This window comes from Gracilinanus agilis, chromosome 6 (genome assembly GCF_016433145.1).
Source record: "Gracilinanus agilis isolate LMUSP501 chromosome 6, AgileGrace, whole genome shotgun sequence".
Lineage (NCBI taxonomy): Eukaryota > Metazoa > Chordata > Mammalia > Didelphimorphia > Didelphidae > Gracilinanus > Gracilinanus agilis.
Window position 1 is genome coordinate 256,182,422 of NC_058135.1, and position 19,305 is coordinate 256,201,726.

The window sequence follows — 19,305 nt, forward strand, 5'->3', positions numbered from 1 at the left end:
GAAAGGAAGGAAGGAAGGAAGGAAGAGAGGGAGGAAGGAAGGGAGGAAGGAAGGAAGGGAGGGAGGAAGGAAGAGAGGGAGGAAGGAAGGAAGGGAGGGAGGGAGGAAGAAAAGGAAGGAAGGAAGAAGGAAAAGAAAGAAAGAAACTCAATCAGTAGTCATCTCCAGGCTGCCAGCAAGGTGCCACTTGGCTCACACTTTGAGAAGTAATATGCTTGCACTTCCATTCTGCATAGGAGGAGATTATAATTGACAAACTAGAGGAATTTCTCTCATTAATTTCCCTCACACCCAGACCATTGTCCCTTCCCTTGAAGATTCAGAACCTTCCCTTGTGACAAAAATCACAATCATAAAAATAAACCATCTCAGTGGTTCCACATGACAGCTTACATAGCATTCCATACCTGGGGTCCACCACGTCACTAAAGAGAGAAGAAAAGTTTTCTGCTTCTTCATCAATTGAAACTAATTTTGGTCAAAGCCTTTAACTTGACTTCTGTTATCTTTTCATGTTTTACATTATTTTCATCATGGTCTATGTTTTCCTCTAGGTTCTTTTCTTCATTCTACATCAGTTTACGTCTAGGCTCCCAGATAGTTCTCTGAATTCCTTACACTTGTCTTTTTTTTTTAGTAGTATAATAATATTCCATGGCATTCATACACCACAGTTTGCTCAGGAGCTCCCAATTGATGGATTCCTGTTATTTTAGTAACATATGCCTCAGTGGATAGTTTAGTTCAGATAGGAGTTTTCATCTTAAATCCAAAACAGTCCAATCCAGCAGAAATGCATTCATTGTTAATCAGCCAGTTAGGAACTCAATTAAGAATTGAGCTTGTATTCTATTTGGGGATGGGAATAAAATATGGGTATTCTCTCTGTTTTTTTCTCTCTCCTTAGCGCAAATTCCAATCCTGGAACTCCAATTGGACTGTAGATGTCCTAGAAATGAGCTAGACTCCACTAGCCCCCAAAGGGCACTTAATAATGGCATTAACTGATGGCTCGTCCTTATGACAGACACTCTACCTCCTAACTGTTCCCCATGCCTAGAATTCTCTCTCCTCTTCTCCACTTCCTGACTTCCTTCAAGACTTATCCAAATTCCCACCTACTCCAAGAAATTTCCTTTTCTCCCTCAATGCTAATGCCTTCTCTCTGCTGATTAATTCCAGTTTCTCTTCCATACAGCTGGTCTGATTATATTTTTTCTATGTCATCTCCTCCATTAGACTTAGCTCCTTGAGAATGGGAACTATCTTTTGCCTTTCTTTGTATCCCCAGGACTTAGCACTGTCTTTGACACATAGTAGGCACTTCATAAATGTTTATTGACTGACTGGTTCATCCAACACACTAAATTATTTCTTAAAAGAACTGGAAGATACTTCTGTCCTCCGATTCAGCTTTCTCATTAGCACATCTGATTGGAGAGATTATTTGATCCTCCTTTTTCGGTGATTTAGAAATAAATTAGCATGAACCCCAGCTGCCTGCCAACATATATGCACTACCAGGAAATCTGAGATCTTGAGAAATGACTTCAGTTTCTCACAGTCCAATAATTTCTGCTCAAAGACCAAATAAATATCACCCGCTATTCCGGATACCTGACATATTTATTGCAACATCCCCTGTGAGCCTTTCCCAGCTCGATGCGTTCTCACACGTTGTTGTTTCCACACCACCCCCACCACCCCCATATTGGGTTATGAAAGAAGTTACAGAAAATGTAGGCTGGAGAAACAAGATGTTATCTTTTGGAGAGGACGGAGCCTACATTAACGGAGACGGCTCATCCATTCAGAGGCTTCGAAAGCCAACGTCCTCCAGTGGGTGTGATAAATCCCCAGGATCGGAATCCCAGATTTTGCAGTTGGACATCGAAGTCAGCATGAACAGTTCAGTTATGTTCCAAATGAACACAGTGTATTATTATTGGATAAGCTCGAACATCTGTTAGGTCAGTTGTGTTATTCCCTTGAAGGCAGTGGTATTATCGAAACACAGACCTAATTACCACAATCTCGGAGGACTTAGTAATAGGGTGCTTGACACCCCTGAGGAATCCTTTTGCCATCTTTCCCTCTTAAGGAATGATTTCTTTATTCAGCTTTTAGATCAAAAGGATTCCCTCATGAAGACTCCAAACGAAGTTTGGTTTCAAACCACTTAATTAAAAAAGAAAAAAAACCAACCACCATTTTATTGATGCTCTTTTCTTCTTTTCAGTTTGCCTGCTCTCAATAGAGGGTAATGAATCAATAAAATCAAGCAAACAAACCAGCATAGTAGCCACATCTGAAAATGTATGGCTCTTTCTGCCCCTATAGACCACCACCTCTCTGCTAAGAGACCAGAGGCATATTTCACTGGCAGTCCTCTGAGGTCATGATAGATCACTAAAGACTTCAAAGTTCGTTTTTTTTTTTTCTCTACGACTTGGAATTTTTATTTTTTAGAAAATTTTTCCTTGGTTACATGATTCATGTTTTTACTCTCCCCTCCACCTCCCCCAAACCACCACACACACACATACACACACACACACACACACACACACATACACACATACACACACACCCATAGCCGACACACATTTCCACTGGTTTCTTCATGTGTCATCAATCAAGACCTATTTCCATATTATTCATAGGGTGACCACTGGGGGGGTCGTTTAGAGTCTACATCCCAAATCATGTCCGCATCAACCCATATGTTCAAGTAGTTGTTTTTCTTCTATGTTTCCACTCCTGCAGTCCTTCCTCTGAATGTGGGTAGCGTTCTTTTCCATAAATCCCTCAGAACTGTCCTGTGTCATTGCATTGCTGTTAGTACAGAAGTCCATTACATTTGATTTTACCACAGTGTATCAGTCTCTGTGTACAATATTCTCCTGGTTCTGCTCCTTTCACTCTACATCAATTCCTGGAGGTCTTTCCAGTTTACATGGAATTCCTCCAGTTCATTATTCCTTTGAGCACAATAGTATTCCATCACCAACAGATACCACAGTTTGTTCAGCCATTCCCCAAATGATGGGCATACCCTCCTTTTTCAGTTTTTTGCCACCACAAAAAGTGTGGCTATAAATATTTTTGTACAAGTCTTTTTCCCTATGATCTTTTTGGGGTACGAACCCAGAAATGGTATGGCTGGATCAAAGGGCAGGCAATAATTCAAAGTTTTAAAGCCTTTCAATGTTGATTTTTCTTTGCATTTTTATGGTCCTCTACAAAGGACAAATGATGAGCTATCATCCAGCAGAGAAGTGATGGACTCAAATGCAGACCAAAATATACATTTGTGGACCTGGCCAATTTGGGAATTTGTTTTTTCCCCAACTATTCTTATTTGTTATAAGAATTCCCCTTTTCTCTTTCCAATGGAGAGAGGGATGTTGATGAAGGGGAGAGAAAAGAAATGCTTGTTAATTGAAAATAAATTTTTTTAAAGAAAACCACTATTGTGGTCACTGACAACATGGTAATTTCCAAGGAATGGAGTCAATAAAACCTCAGACAAAATTGAGATTCTTTAAATTATTCTTGTTAGAGAAGAGATACTTAAATGACTCTCACTGAGTGTGTCTATTCCACCCTCCCTAATTTCTGAATTTAGCTTGACCCTTCTAGTGAACACCTTGGTCCTACCAAATATAACAGATCAAATAGTAGAGTAGAAATAAATTGGAGTTTGGAGCCAGAGAACATGGATTCAGTCCCTGGATTTGCTAATTTATATCTATAGGAACTTGAGGGCCTTGAGTTCATAGTGTTAGGGGGAATTTAAGAAAAACAGAGTGGTGTTTCAATATTTTCTTCTTAAATTCCCCCTAACAATAGGGACTCAGTTTTCTCATCTGTGAAATGAGATCATTAGACCAGATAACCTCTAAGGTCCTTTCAGGTCCTAAATAAAGAATATTTTGCTCTATTTTCAATCTGAGTCAATATAATTTTCTTTTTGTCTCATTCAAGGACTTCAGATTTGAATGCACCAGGACGTAGCTACAAGACTATCTACTATATAAAGGAACCCTATTTAAGACTTGAAGTGCCTCTGGTGAGCTCCTTCAAGGTTTATCCATTGGATGACATTGATAGCATCAAAGAATCTTAGACCTTCAAATCTGTAAAGAACTTTTGAGTCCCTTAAGAAGAGAAAAGAAGGAAAAAAGAAAAGAAAAAAAGAGAAAGATCCCCCAAATTGGTTAGTATATTTAAAAAATCTCACTATATACAAAGTATTACAGATTTGTGTAGCACCATTGCTGATTTCTTAAACAAGTCACTCCATTTCCAGACTCCAAGCATTTTCCCTGGTTGTCCCCAATGCCTGGATTTTCTCCCTTCTCATCTTCTCTTGACTTCCTTAGCTTCCTTCAAGTCTCAGCTAAAATCTTGCCTTTTCCAAGAAGCCTTTCCCCATCTCCCTTAATGCTAATTAATTCTCATTTATCTTGTATATATGTAGTTTGCATATAAATTTTTGGACATTGTCTTCCCTATTAGACCATGAGATCCTTGAAAACATGGCCATCTTTTATTTTTCTTTGTATCCCCAAAACCTAGCATATTGTCTGTGTATGGGGGTGCTTAATAAATGCTTATTGACTGACTGCCTGACTACAAAGGAATGAAGGGAGATCTTTTCTCATATCTCTTTGTTGGGGCTGAACTCATTATCTTTCCCTCTCAAACAACTTCCCTGTAGCAATGGTGGACACTATCATCTTCCCTGACACTGGGGTTCTCAACCTAGGAATCATCCTCAGCTCCTCACTCTCACTCCCCCCATATCCAATTAGTGCCCAAGACCCCTTCCATTTCTAATTTTGTAGTAGCTCTCAAATATAACTCCTGACACTGTCACCATCCTGGTTCAAGCCATCATCACTTCATTCGTGTTGACTGATCTTCTCTGCCAAAGTGTCTCCCCACTCTAGTCCATCCACTGTTTGGTGTTCAAAACCCTTTGTAGCCTGACTTCTTCCTACTTTTCCAGTCTTCTTACATCTTGCTCCCCTCCACTTTTCAATTTAGTAACATTGGATCTCTATGATGTTCTTCAAAAAAAATTTCTCAATCTCTTGACTTGGGCATTCCCCTGGTTGTCTTTGAGGACTTGAACTTTATCTTTCCTATCTTCACTTCCTGGGTTCCTTAGATTTCTTGGATTTCTTGAATTCTTGGCTAGAGTTTGACCTTCAAGAAGCCTTTCCAATCTCCCGTACTGCCTTCCCTTTGAGATTATCTCCAATTTATCCTGTCTATATCGTCTTTATACATTATCTTTACATGCTGTTTCCCCATTAGACTATAAGCTACTTGAGAGCAGGCTTCTTTGCCTTTTGTTGTATTCTCAGAGCTGAACATATTGCTGTTGTTGTTCAGTCATTTCAGTCATGTCCAATTCTTTGGTATCCCTTTAGGGGTTTTCTTGGCAAAGATCCTGGAAGGGTTTGCCATTTCCAGCCCACTTGACAGAGGAGGAAACTGAGGCAAATAGGGTGAAATGACTTGCCCAGCATCACATAACTAATAAGTGTCTGAGGCCAGATTTGAACTCAGAAAGATGAGTCTTCCTGAATTCTGGCCTTGAAATCTGCCCACTGTACCACCTAGCTGTCCCTAGGCACATGATAGGTGTTTGATAAATTCTTGTTCACTTGACAGGGAACCACACTTGTAATTTCATAATGTTCTTTTCAATTATTTTATGTTGGTTAATTTGTCCATTTCCATTGTTGTAGTCATGTGTCTGTTTTCTTGATTCTGCTGACTTTATCTTGCATCAGTTCATTGAAGTGTCTCTGGGCTTCTTTGTGCTTGTCCCATACAATCTTTGTTATGGCCCAATAATACTCTGTTACATTCATGTACCACCATTTGTTTAGCCATCTCCCCAGATGATTGGCACTCATTCATTTTCAATTTTTTGCTGCCTCAAAAAGTTTTGTTATAAATATAAAACTTAAAACTGCACAAGAGTTTAGAACAGTCTATATATGGAGCCTTTCTTTGTTATCATAGGCTTCCTTGGAGTATATACCGAGAAGTAAAATCTCTGAGACCTTTGAATATGGACATTTTAGCCACCGTTTTTGCTTATAATTGGGAATTTCTTCACTCTAACACCAGGAGGAAGGGGACATCTAATATTCTGATCCCCAATTTACAGTTGAGAAAGCTGAAGTTCTGAGAACTTATTGACTTGCCCCAATCACATATCTAGTAGTCATCAGACAGGGAATTTGAGCCTGGCTTCTCATCTCCAAAGCTAGCACCCTTTCTGTCACATCACCCTCAATGGTCATAAAATTAAATGATCACCTACATGCTTCACAGAGGACGTTACAGGTGAAAGATGTTGAAAATAGAGAATGAGCACCAATAATTGATAATAACTAGGAGATGATCATCAGCCATGGATTCTAGAGCTGGAATGGACTTTCTCATTCATGTAAAACAATCCCTTCCTTTTAAAGATGAGGAAACCGAAGCCTAGAGAGATGAAGGGATGAATCCAAGGTCACAAAAGTAGGAAATAGCCAGATCAGGATTCAAACTTGGCTCTGATGCTGTTTTCACTGAACGACAGTGAATATAAGTTTCCAGAGAAGCAGGATTTTGTGATTTGTTTTATTTTGTTTCATCTTTGAATTCCAGTTCTTTGCATAATTGGGGAAAGAGAGGTAGTAGGAAATTAAGGAAATCCTTGTGTGGAATCTCCCTCCACCAATACTTGTCTTGAGGGGTCTGTCTTGGGGAGTCACCTTTGGCCCAAGGAGTTTAAGTGACTTTTCCATGACCTCAGAACCTATATGTGTCAGAAAGAGCATTGGCCAACCCTCTATCTGATATGTACTACCTTGCCTCTTTACCTTGCCCATCAAGTGCTTGTTGGATGGATTCAACTGGTCCTCTCAACTCTCTCTGCCCCTTCCCAGCTCTCTGAGGTCCTGAAGAGAAAGGCTGGAAGGCTGAGGATGGGAAAATGAGTCCGAGATGGATGGACCAGATGCCTGCTGGGAGAAGCATTTGAACCAGTTTACCAGAATCAGGCAAAAGGTCAGTCCAGGATGATGGTTAACCAGGGTTGCACTGGAATAAGAACACTGGCCCAACGGAAGATAATGGGACATCCACAGAGACGTTGCTTATCTCCTGTACCCTCTCGATATTCTCACTGCTCCCCTGAATCCGCCACAATGTGGCAGCATCTTTGGGAGGGAGTGTTACGCAACCCCAAACCGAACAGAAATGTAACAAAGACCAAGTTCCAAGATTTAAAACAAAACAAAGCATTTCTTCTAATTTGTCTCCCTAGGGCCTGAAAGGCATTTCATACATGTCCAACGAGACATTAAAAATAATTATCCGGAAGAGTAATAGCTCCCTTGGTTGTTTTAATGTATTTTTGTCTACAAACGAGAGAGGTTCTCTAAACGGCTGCCTTGGCTTGCTTTGAAAGGTCCCTAGAACAAAAGCACTTTGGGTGACCCCGTGATTATTAAACAACAGTAACCAAGGATATAGAAGGGCCTGGAAAAGGGGGAAAAAAAAGACAAAACAGCTGACATCCTTTTTGATGTCAGACTGAAATTTTTGTTCATTTAAAACCAAATGAAATGCAGGAACTCAGAAACAAAGAAACTCATAAAAAATGATGCAACTTATTTTATGGCATTTAAAGTGAAGTACTTAGAATCCACTGGAAAAGGCACACATGCACACATTGGAAGAGGAAAACTAAACTTAAAGGATGCTGAATGGCGCCCTGACCAAGTGGCGATTGCCCCGAAATCTCACGCCGGAGCACACCTTCTGCCTCTCGGTTTAAGAGGGGAGTTCTGGGATGAGGCGTACTTTGTCAGCCATGACTGAGAAATGGTTTACTTTTAGTTAGTTACCTCTCTTTGTTGCAATAAAGGGTTCTACTGAAGGGGGGCAGCGTTTAGGGAAGAGTGATGTGAAATGAAAGTAATGAAAAAATATATACACATATTTCTCTTTATGGATGCTCTGTATAAATAAAGGAAAGGTAATGTGCTGTGATGGATAGAGTTCATCTCAAATAAAGGAAGACCTGGGTTCAAGTCCTTATTTCTGCAACACACTGGCTGTATGATATAGGACAAATCACTGAAGTACTCAGGGCTTGAGGCCATTCTCTGAATTATAAATTTCAAAGAAGGTGCTGATCAGACAGTTTTCTTAACTAAGATAATATGCTAACATATGCATAATATTTTCTATATATTAATATGTATAATATATTATATACCATATAATATATATAATATGTACACATGATCATATAATAGATATAAAATATATTTGTGTATAAATAAATATAAGTGTAAATGTGTATACACACTTGGATACAATTTAGTTTACACCCAAACAAAGTGATGCCTTGGCCAGGGATTTCTTCCTTGGTTAAGCCGATCCAAGCATAGGACTAAGGAATCACAGGGCATTGTGATTAGAAAAGAAAATGTAGAGGCTATGTCTTCTCACTTCATTCCATTAGTAGTAGAAATGAGAAGGAAGAGCATTTCAGGCATGTGGAACAGTCTGTGCAAAGGAAAAATTTTTTTTTGTTTTTACAAAATAAATTTTTTTACAACCTTTTTTTTTTGTTTTTACATTATCCACATTTTTCCTAGTCCTTCCCCCTTCCCATAGAAGCATCTTAGGTAATGAATTCTTTTTTAAAAAAATAGATAAAAGAAGAGCAAAAAATTAGCAAAATTTAACAATACATTGAAAAAATATGGCAATATATGTAATATTCCATATCTATGAATATCCTGAATAACGTAAGGAGGAAAGGAAGTATGTTTTCACATCTTCTCCTTTGTGGCAAAATTTCATTCATTTTCCATTGTTTGGTGGTGTGGCTCTTTTCATTTTCATTGTTTTGTGTTGTTCTATTCTCTCCTTTATTTAAAGCATTGTTGTAGTCATGGTTTATATGGTTGTCTTGTCTCCACTTACTTCACTTTGCATCAATTCATGTAAGTCTTTTTATGCTTCTCTGTGTTCATCATATTTGACAATGAAATACATTCTATTTGGCATAAAGCAATAGCTACCACCAGGACAAAACTGCAGAGGGAACAGCCTGGAAGTTGACCGTAGGCTTCCCAGCAGATGGCTGCTAGGAGAGAGGGGCCAAATGTCTCATTCAGAAAAAAAAAATCAAAGCTAGGAGAACTCAAATAATTTTGCCTGCTTGAATGCTTCAAGAAAACAGCCATGTATCGTTGATATGATATTTATGAGTACGTGGAAAATCCAGAGCTGGTCTGAAAGGCTTGTCGGTCAATGTTTTCTTTTATCTCTGACAAAGCCCATCATGATGATAGTACTCAGGATTTCAGGCAAAATTCCCAAGCAGCTGCCAGCAGCCAATCTTTACTGTCTATGTGGACCTAATAAAGACAGTATTTCTCTTTGAGCAATGCAAACTCCACAGGACCAGGCTCAGCATCTCCCTTCTTAAGTCCCCTCAGGATCATAAAAATTAGATTTTAGGGTTCATGTGATGAGAGAAGGTAAGCTCCTTGAAAGCAGAGACACTTTCATTTTTTTCTTTGTGTCCCAAGGTCCAACAGACTTGGCACATTGTAAGCACTTAATAAATGTTTGTTGATGGAATGAGGAAAGGCAGTGCTGCCCAGTGGATACAGGGCTCTCCTTGGAGACAAATGCCTTGGTTTAAATATGCCTTGGTTGAAGTCCTTCCTCTGACATATGCTAGTTATTATGATCATGGTCACTGGAGGACATCCTCACTCCCTCTCTGATCAGTAGCGAACACGTTTATTTAGTAGACTCAACCCTATTGATATGTTGTCTAATAATAATTGTTAGAGAACATTTGGCAGATTGTGTTTATCAAGAAAACTCTCATTGTTGTAACATTAGATGCCTCAGTAGAGGATAGTCTTTGAGGCTGCATTTTGTTCAATTAATTCTGTCAATTTATTAAAAATAGCAAAATCTTGTCTTCTCTGTATTTTATATAGAGAATATTTTTATATTTTATATAGAATATATTTTAATACATTATGATCAAGATTTATTGGGCATCTACTATGTATCAGGCACCGTGTAAAGTGCTAGGAATGTAACTAATAAAAGGAAAGATAGTGCCTACTTTCAAGGAGCTAATCTAAGGGGAAAGAGACAACACACAAAAGTAGTCAAAAAATTGAAGGAATGGAGTGAGGGAGTAGATGCCGGGGTATTCGGCATGGGAGCATCTTGTTCCATGGAGTCAAAAATAGGCAGAGCTGCAAATGCAAAATCAAGTGAACCGGGGCAGCTGGGTAGCTCAGTGGATTGAGAGCCAGGCCTAGAGACAGGAGATCTTAGGTTCAAATCCGGCCTCAGACACTTCCCAGCTGTGTGACCCTGGGCAAGTCACTTGACCCCCATTGCCTACCCTTGGACCACTCTTCCACCTATAAGTCAATACACAGAAGTTAAGGGTTTAAAATTAAAAAAAAAAATATCAAGTGAACCAAATCCAGTTTCTGCTCTCTATAAAGAAAGGCATTGGGAGGAGCTTGCCTCCAGCCCTCCAAACAGAGGGGAGAAGAGCTCTGAGGGAGGCAGCATCATACAGGCCTTGAGTAAGCAGCATGGAAGTGAGTTTAGAAGTGATGAGCTTCTCCTGGAAACTTTGAGTTTCTTTGAGTTGAAACTAGGCAGCAGCAGATGCAAAGTGGAAATAATTCAAGAAATGAATCAATCAAGTATTTTTATTAAATGCCTACTATGTTCCAGGCACTGTGTTAGGTGAAGGAGCTACAAAGACAAATGTCAAGTAGTCCCTTTCCTCAAAGAGTTTACTTGCTACAAATAAATGTAGTTATTCCTTCCGCATTGTGGGGGTCAAGAGCATGGAGCCCCTAAGATCTAGAAAATCCACATAAAATCTTCTGGTCCTCCCTTCATACCAGAAAAGAAGTCTGAATTTTTTTCTTTTTCTTTTATGATGTATTTATAGTGCCTTATTATAAATTTTAGATTAAGTATGCATTTCTGAGGGGTTTTTTTTCTATATCATCTACTGGCCTTCACATATCACCTACAGCTTCCACAAAACTTCCCTCCAAAATTCTTATTTAGTTTCTGATGCTGCCTTTTGATATAATGAAACCATGATGAGGAAAGTCAAGATATGAAAAAGATAACTGTATATATAGATATAGATATAGATATTGAGAGAGAGAGAGAGAGAGAGAGAGAGAGAGAGAGAGAGAGAGAGAGAGAGAGAGAGAGAGAGAATTTGGAGAAAAGATGTAGTCCCTAGAGATGTGTTTCTAAAGTCTTCCTGATTGTTCCCTTTTCATTTTTAAAATTAAAATATATTTACTATATAGGGATTAATCTCATAATTGCAAAGATGAGAAAATAGGCATATGGGCCCATGATTATTGATGTCTTCTTGATCATTTTTTAAAAGTCAATAAAATCTATGTTTTTAAATAATCATTTGCTATCTTCTTATTTTTCAGATAACTTGAAAATTAGTCAGCAAGCCCCTGTACTCTTTGTGTCAAGCCCCAAGAGTAGGACAGCACCTCATCACTGAGATCTACAACCATCCAGAAGTGTTCGGTCAACAATCTAAAGAGGAAAACTCAAATGGATGAAAAATGTTCATAAATAAGAGCTGACATTTATCCCATACTCAAAGGCTTGCAAACCAATTTTTCTATGCATTATCTCAATTGATCATCACAACAAGCCCAGTGAAGTAAGTGGTTTGAGTAAATCATGCTCCAGAGTGGAATCTCTGTTTCCCCTTTATTATATGGTGGGAATTAAATGTGAGTTTTTAGACTTGGTCAATGTGAGGCTTAGCTTTTTAAACTATGTGTATTTGTTCAAAGTTGTTTTTTTTTAATTTGATGGGTATCTTGGAGAAATTAGGGGAATTCTGTGATAAGACCGAAAAAAAAGAGTCATCAAAGCACTTTCTTCCAATGCACAGAGAGATCAAATGGAAGTCCAGAAAGAAACACAATCAGCACAGCTTTGGAAGTCACACATTTATTATATGGTTAAGAGGAAAAGCAAGTTGCCTATAATAAAAACTCATGATTTCATGTGAAATTTGTTTGTTCTAGTTTGTATTATAGAGTTAGTTTTATTTGGCATTTAAGTTTAGAATTAAAAATATATGTATTTGTCTTCCTATAGGGTGATAGCATGTGAGAATAGACAGAGTAAGGTGTGCAGAATAGGTGTTCTTAAACCCCAGGGTCATGTCACCCCTGTCCTTCCTTGCATGTTACTATTCCCATTTTACAGATGAGAAAATTGAGGCTCAGAGTAACATAGCTAGTAAATATAGTAAGCAGGATTTGAGTTCCTCTCTCCTAACCTCCAGCCTAGAGCTATTCCACACAATGTCTATTGTTTATACAATAGATGTGCAGTTAGATGAACCTAGGTTCTCTGATTCCAGATCTTTGCTTTATATATAATCAAAGGTTGCCTATTGGACTGATCTAAGATTAATTGACCATAGGAGAATATCTCTATATCAGAGCAAGAACTAGCTCTAAATCTTTCCCCTATTCCATGTCAATCCCCAATATAGCCCTTTATAGGAGAATCATCCTTTGTAATAATTACCCAATGAATTTTTTTCAAGAAAAACAAATTTTCTTCCATTTTCCTAATGCGGGTGAGGAAACGGGAAATATTTCTTGTAAGAAAGGTCCAACATCATGTGCATGCTCTAAGTTCTATATTCTTTTTTGTTTGTTTGTTTGTTTTAAACCCTTAATTTCTGTGAATTGGCTCCTTGGTGGAAGAGTGGTAAGGGTGGGCAATGGGGGTCAAGTGACTTGCCCAGGGTCACACAGCTGGGAAGTGTCTTAGGTCAGATTTGAACCTAGGACCTCCTGTCTCTAGGCCTGACTCTCAATCCACTGAACTACCCAGCTGCCCCACTAAGTTCTATATTATAAAGTCTTTTCTTAAGCTAACATTCCATATTCTATATTCTAAAGTCTCTTCCAACTCTCACATTCATTGTTCTGTGTTCTAAAGTCCTTTGCAACACTAACTTTCTAAGTTCTGAAGTCCCTTTTCATTCTAAGGTTCTAGATGCTCAAGTCCCTTCTAGCTCTAACATTCTGTGATTCTGAAGTTCTAATACATGAGATTTGAGAATTTCATGCAATGACAGCTTCTTTAAAAAAAAAACTCAACTGGTCTGTTTCCCTTTCTTGTATCCTGGGAGAATTCAGTGTGTTCACCTTTTCTAAGGTGGCATGTTAGGCAAATATCAGAGAAGGAAGAAAGGAAAGGGAGGATATTCCTATTCACTTCAAGAACATATCCTTTCTTCCTTGACTTTTACTCCTGTCCTGAATCCCTCTTGTAGTTGGAAATTGTAATTAGTTAACTGAAGGCTACCTGAAATTGTTATCAAGAGGACTGGATCCTATTAACTTTAAATTCATTCAGACTGTAGTAGACCAATGAAACTTACTCCTATTCCATTTGGAAACCATTTTTTTTTAGCAGCTGGATGTCAACATCCACCAGATGTCTCTCTCCACTGGACAGTGCTGAAATCTGACAAAAATTTCCATCTCTGAACTCCATTTGCCCCACTTCTCCTTTTAATTTTGGTTCAATTCGGTTCTCAGGATGGACATATTGTCAATCACTAGTTTACAACTTAATCTTGTTGGACTTTAGTTGCATTTGAGATAGGTATCTCCCCTGTGGGTTGCAGAAAACATCCTGTTCTCAACAACACATTATCCAACTATCTCTTAGACCTGGTTATGTCACTCTTTTGCTCCAAAATCTTAAGTGGCTCCCTAGTGCCTAAAGGGTAATGTTAAAAGTCGAACATTCAAGTCGAACATTCCAATAAATCCAGAGTTATTTCAAAATAGTCTTCCTCCTTGGGCTAAGACTTAACTACCCTCTGCCCCACAAATTTGACATGCATTCCCTTTTGCACATGCTGCTCTGTGTGTTTGGCATTGGCGTCCTTCCTTCGCCCATCCTTTATCTGTTGAATCCCTACCTCCTCTTTAAAGTCTCAACTGTCACCCATTCCATGAAGCCTTTATTGATCATCCTAAATTGGTAATCCTTCTGCCTGACGTCACCCTTGCTGGTCAAGTTGCTTAATCCTTTTTTTGCCTCAGTTTCTTCATCTGTGAAGTGAGCTGGAGAAGGAAATGGCAGTATCTTTACTCCAGTATCTTTGCCAAGAAAACTCCAAATGGGGTCATGAAGAATTGAACACAACAGCAACATGTTTGTTGGACTGGATTATTGAGTCTAGTGCCAGTCTCATTTTGTGTGTTGATAAAGGGATTTGAAAACTTAAAACACTTTATAAATGTGAACAGTTATCATTCTTATTTTCTTTTTATTACATCCTTTAATTATTTTATTTTTTAAACCCTTACCTTTCATCCTGGAGTCAATACTGTGTATTAGCTCCAAGGCAGAAGAGTGGTAAGGGCTAGGCAATGGGGGTTAAGTGACTTGCCCAGAGTCACACAGCTGGGAAGTGTCTGAGGCCAGATTTGAACCTAGGACCTCCCATCTCTCGGGCTGGCTCTCAATCCACTGAGCTACCCAGCTGTCTCCACATCCTTTAATTTTAATTGCATCCTTTTAATTTTTAATCACAAATTTTTAATTATTCTTTAAATGATGTGATTGACTGCTTCTTGACTCTAGGGAGAATTTCCCAAACCTCTCCATCCCTATTATTATTATTATTATTGTTTTTTGCCTCTCCTGCAGATATTTCATTCATACTTTTCATTCACTCATTAGTATATAGGTTATTATTCCTTTTCTCCTCCAGCAATAGAATATAAGCTCTTTTGGGGTCAGCATAGTGCAAATGGCTAGCATTCTGGGCCTGGAATCACAAAGACCTGGATTCCAATCTTGCTTCAAACATATACTCACTATGTGACTATGGGTCATTCACTTTGCTTCTTTGGGTCTCAGTTTCTTCAATTATTCAATGAAGGAGTTGGACCCAATCATCTGTAGAATCCCTTCCAGCTCTAATCTCTGATTCGCTGACTGCTTTGTTTTGGTCTTCTTATCCCCGGAGCATAGCACAGGATATAATACATAATGCCCACTTCAACCATTGGTACATTGAATTGAGTTATTACACAGTTATTCCTAGTTATAGCACTTCCACTCAATATCTTCTTAAATGTTATTTAAGTTGTAAATCTCATTATGCTCATCCTCAGGTAAGATGGTCTGACAGCTGATGGTGTTATAATTGTTACTAGCAACAATCCATGTTTCTGTAGTGTTTTCAGGCTTCCTGAGGCTTTTCCCCACAACAATCCTGAATAAATTGTGAATAAATTGAAGATGAACAAGTTTAAGTGATTTCCTCAGGATTGCAATGCTAATAAATATTGGAGTTGAAGATTTGAATCCAAGTCGCTAACACCATTTCTGGTTCACCATTATGGCACTCTATTATTGAGAAGTATTCTTTTTTTTCTTTTGAAGGATGGTGGATAGGATACTCCAAAATAGGAAATTAAATCAAGTCTTTGGTACAAGATATTGTAACTCAAGAAGGAGTCCATTGGGAAGAGAAAATGTTATATCCCCATTTGGGGTGGGTGGGGGGGACAAAGAGGTACATAATATCTGTGAGTAAATAGGGAAAGCATTTCATCTGGGGAGTAGCAGTCCTCTCATGGAGGAAAGAGGCAGAGACCAAATCAGGATCCAAGAGAGTATAAACCCAATATTCAAATCAAGTCAGCATCAGGATTGTTTCAGAGGGCTAAAATCAAAGGACTGAGAGCCATGGGAAAACCAGTTGTATTAGTGGAGATTCAGGCCAGCAAGGTGACACCAGCAAAGGAGGGAAGATTCTGGGAGTGCTGGGAACTGATTGTTTGACTAACTCAACCTGTCTCTTCAAAGCTTCAGCCTTTTATGATAGCTGCTTGGTCTTCCTTCCTCCATCCAGTCCTGATGGGTCTTCATGGTCATGGCCAAGTCCACCATGTTCTCTACCAACTCAGCCATGCTAATGGGATCCTGGGCTCAGACAGAACAACCTTCTAGAAGCATCTTGGCTACTTAAGTGACCACAGAAGTGGGAATGTGCCAGATATGGAATAGCATGCACCATCTTAGTTAGGCAATAAACAATCACTAGAAGAATACTGGAAAGACCTCCAGGAACTGATGCAGAGTGAAAGGAGCAGAGCCAGAAGAACATTGTACACAGAGACCAATACACTGTGGTAAAATAGAATGTAATGGACTTCTGTACTAGCAGCAATGCAATGATCCAGGACAATTCTGTGGGATTTATGGAAAAAGATGCTACCTACATTCAGAGGAAGAACTACAGGAGGGAAACAGAAGAAAAACAACTGCTTAAACACATGGGTTGATGCAGACATGATTTGGGATGTAGACTCGAAACGATCACACCAATGCAACTATCAATAATATGGAAATAAGTCTTGATTGATGACACACGTTAAAAACCAGTGGAAATGTGTGTTGGCTGGGGGGGAGGGTGAAAGGGAAAGTAAAAGGGAAAGTAAAAACATGAATCATGGAACCATGGAAAATTTTTCTAAAAAAAATAACATATTTAAATCTAAAAAAAAGAATCCTGTAGCTATAACAGGGGTTCTTAACTTGGGGTTCATAGCCCCATAAAGAGTATATAGATAGGGGCAGCTGGGTAGCTCAGTGGATTGAGAGTCAGGCCTAGAAACAGGAGGTCCTAAGTTCAAATCTGGCCAGAGACACTTCCCAGCTGTGTGACCCTGGGCAAGTCACTTGACCCCCATTGCCCACCCCTTACCCCTCTTCCACCAAGGAGCCAATACACAGAAGTTAAGGGTTTAAAAAAAAAGAGTATATAGATAGATTTCAGGAGATTCTCGAACTTGGATAGGAAAACATTACCTTGTTTCAATATAATTGGTTTCCTTTATCATGCTAAGTATTTTATTCTATATATTTATTGTTATGTATTATATAATCCCTAAATATATTGTGTTATATAATTTATAGATAATAAATGTTATATAATCATAAGTAGTATATTAAATTATATAACTATCATATAACTAGATAATATTTACATATTAGATACTTATTTACTATGAAAAGAATCCAGAGTTCACTAGAAATCCAAAGGGGTCCATGATACAAAAAAGGTTCAGAATCTCTACTCAACAATGTACCCAAGTCTTTGATCTGTTTTGTCCTCTGTAAAGAACCTTCTGGCTCTGACATTCTGATCCATAGGGTCACAGTATCACAGAATCCTAAACTTTAAAGTGCCAGAAGGGACCTGAACAGCCATTTCATTCAAACCTTCATATTAGAGATGAGGAACTAAAGGAGAGTAAGTGACTTGACCAAGGCGATACAGAGCATAAGCATTGGGGGTAAGATTTAAACCCAAGACCCATAATCTCAGAGGCCAAGATGCCATGATGATTCTCTGAGGACTGAACCAATAAATAGGATCAATTCTAAGAGAGAGGGTAAACATTAAAAAAAATTGGACAATGGCTTCGTGAACGCTCAGAGGTAGAGGTGGAGGCTACGTACCATTCATCGACAATGCCAGATACTTTAAAAAGCAGCCTTGATGGCTGTTCTTCTCAGGAAAATAATACATCCTGTTCTTTCCCTGTGGCTTAGCCAATTTGTTACTCCCTCCCATCCCCAGGGCATCATTACAAGAAAGAGAGATTGCAGTGTTCTAAGGATCCTCTCCCAAGGGCGAGAGCCCTAGCACAGAACTGCCAATGGCAATGGGATTGATGAAGGCAACTCCTCTGTGCGTTCTGATCTCCTGCTGGCACTGAAACTGGTTGGCACATTGCAATTCCCAAGGTGTATTGTGCCCTGACGGAGGGAGCTGAGAGACACTCTTGGCTACGAGTTCAGCCTCCTAAAGTCAATAAACCCCATAGTGGTCAGCGCTAGACCGCTCTGACTTTTGGTTAACAAATGGAATGGAGCTGCCATGGTGAGGAGAAAGAACAATGTGTTTTGACGGATGTAACTAAGAGAGAAGGTAGACAGACTGTACTGGTCAAAAAGTAGATTAAAGAGAAGGAAGAAAAATGTTGGCCAGCCTGCCTTGGCAAGAAGTGGTGCCACCCCATGGAGGTTTTCACCAGGGTGACAAATGGGCTGACCAAATGCCTGGGGGCTGCTTGAAAGGGTTATGAAATGCTGGGGACTCTTTCCTGGCAGGGCAGTCCCATTTGGGGGAGCTTACAGAGCCAGACTAGGAGTTGTCATTTAGATGCCGTTTTACGGCCTGCGAGGCACTTTCTAGATGTGAGGTATGTGTGCTGACCAGGTAGGTTATATTTATGTCCCCATGGGTCGCCTAAATGCTGTTCTCAAGGAGGAATGAACAAATTCCTCTGAAGTATTACCCCTTCTCTCCAAGGGAGACTTTGATTCCTGCCTGGAAAGGAGTCAAAGATTAGGGCCCCACAGCTGTCTGCTTTGCTCTTCTCTCCTCAGAGAGGGGGTACGAGGCTAGAAATAGATCTATCTGACCACACAAATCTTGTTAGACTAGGGGAAATTATTTTAGATAATAATAATAATAATAGTTAACATTTAAATAGGGCTTAATATGTCTCCGGCACTGCACTGAGCACTTTACACTTATCTCATCTCAGTTCAATTCAATAAACATGTATTAAATTCCTATAACAAGTCAGGCACTGTGCTAAGCCTGAAGATACAAAAAGAGACAAAAGACGGTGCCAGTTGTCAAAGAGCTTCCAATCTAATGGAGGAAGACAATATCCAAAAGGCAACTAAAAAGTGGGGATAGAGGTGGGGAAGGGGAAATAAGGGTTGGAGTAGGAGAGGAAGTTACTCTGTGCTGGGACATGATAAAGAAACTCAAAGGAGAACAGCCTGGTGGGAAATGATGAGATGGTTGACTGGACCCCTCCTTAAGTCAGGTTTTCAGAGGAACCCACCACCTAGACTCCCAAGCAGAGGGGTCCCAGGAGCAGGGAATACTGATGAGGTGAGTCCCAAGACTGATAATGCACATGAGTGATGTGCACGCATTTATCAGCTGGAGAGAGATATCGTGGGTCAACTAAGAGTCATCCAAGGGGAAATTCCCCAAAGTCTCTTGCAAGGCAAGCTAGAAACCCAGGACATATCGAAGAGCCAATTCCTTTCGACATGTCTGTCACTTCTCAAATCTTTTCTCTCCAAGCTTCCCCACCA

At 39.4% G+C, this 19,305-nt stretch overlaps 1 long non-coding RNA gene across 2 annotated transcripts in view; it reads left to right on the forward strand.

The window, feature by feature from the left end:
• LOC123251820 overlaps positions 1–12,108 on the forward strand; it is a 39,666-nt gene extending 27,558 nt beyond the window's left edge. For both annotated transcript variants that reach the window (XR_006506514.1, XR_006506515.1), the window contains 3 exons: positions 3,988–4,219; positions 6,960–7,080; positions 11,544–12,108. This is a non-coding gene — a long non-coding RNA (uncharacterized LOC123251820). The remainder of the gene's footprint in view (positions 1–3,987; positions 4,220–6,959; positions 7,081–11,543) is intronic.
• Positions 12,109–19,305: the final 7,197 nt, after the last annotated feature.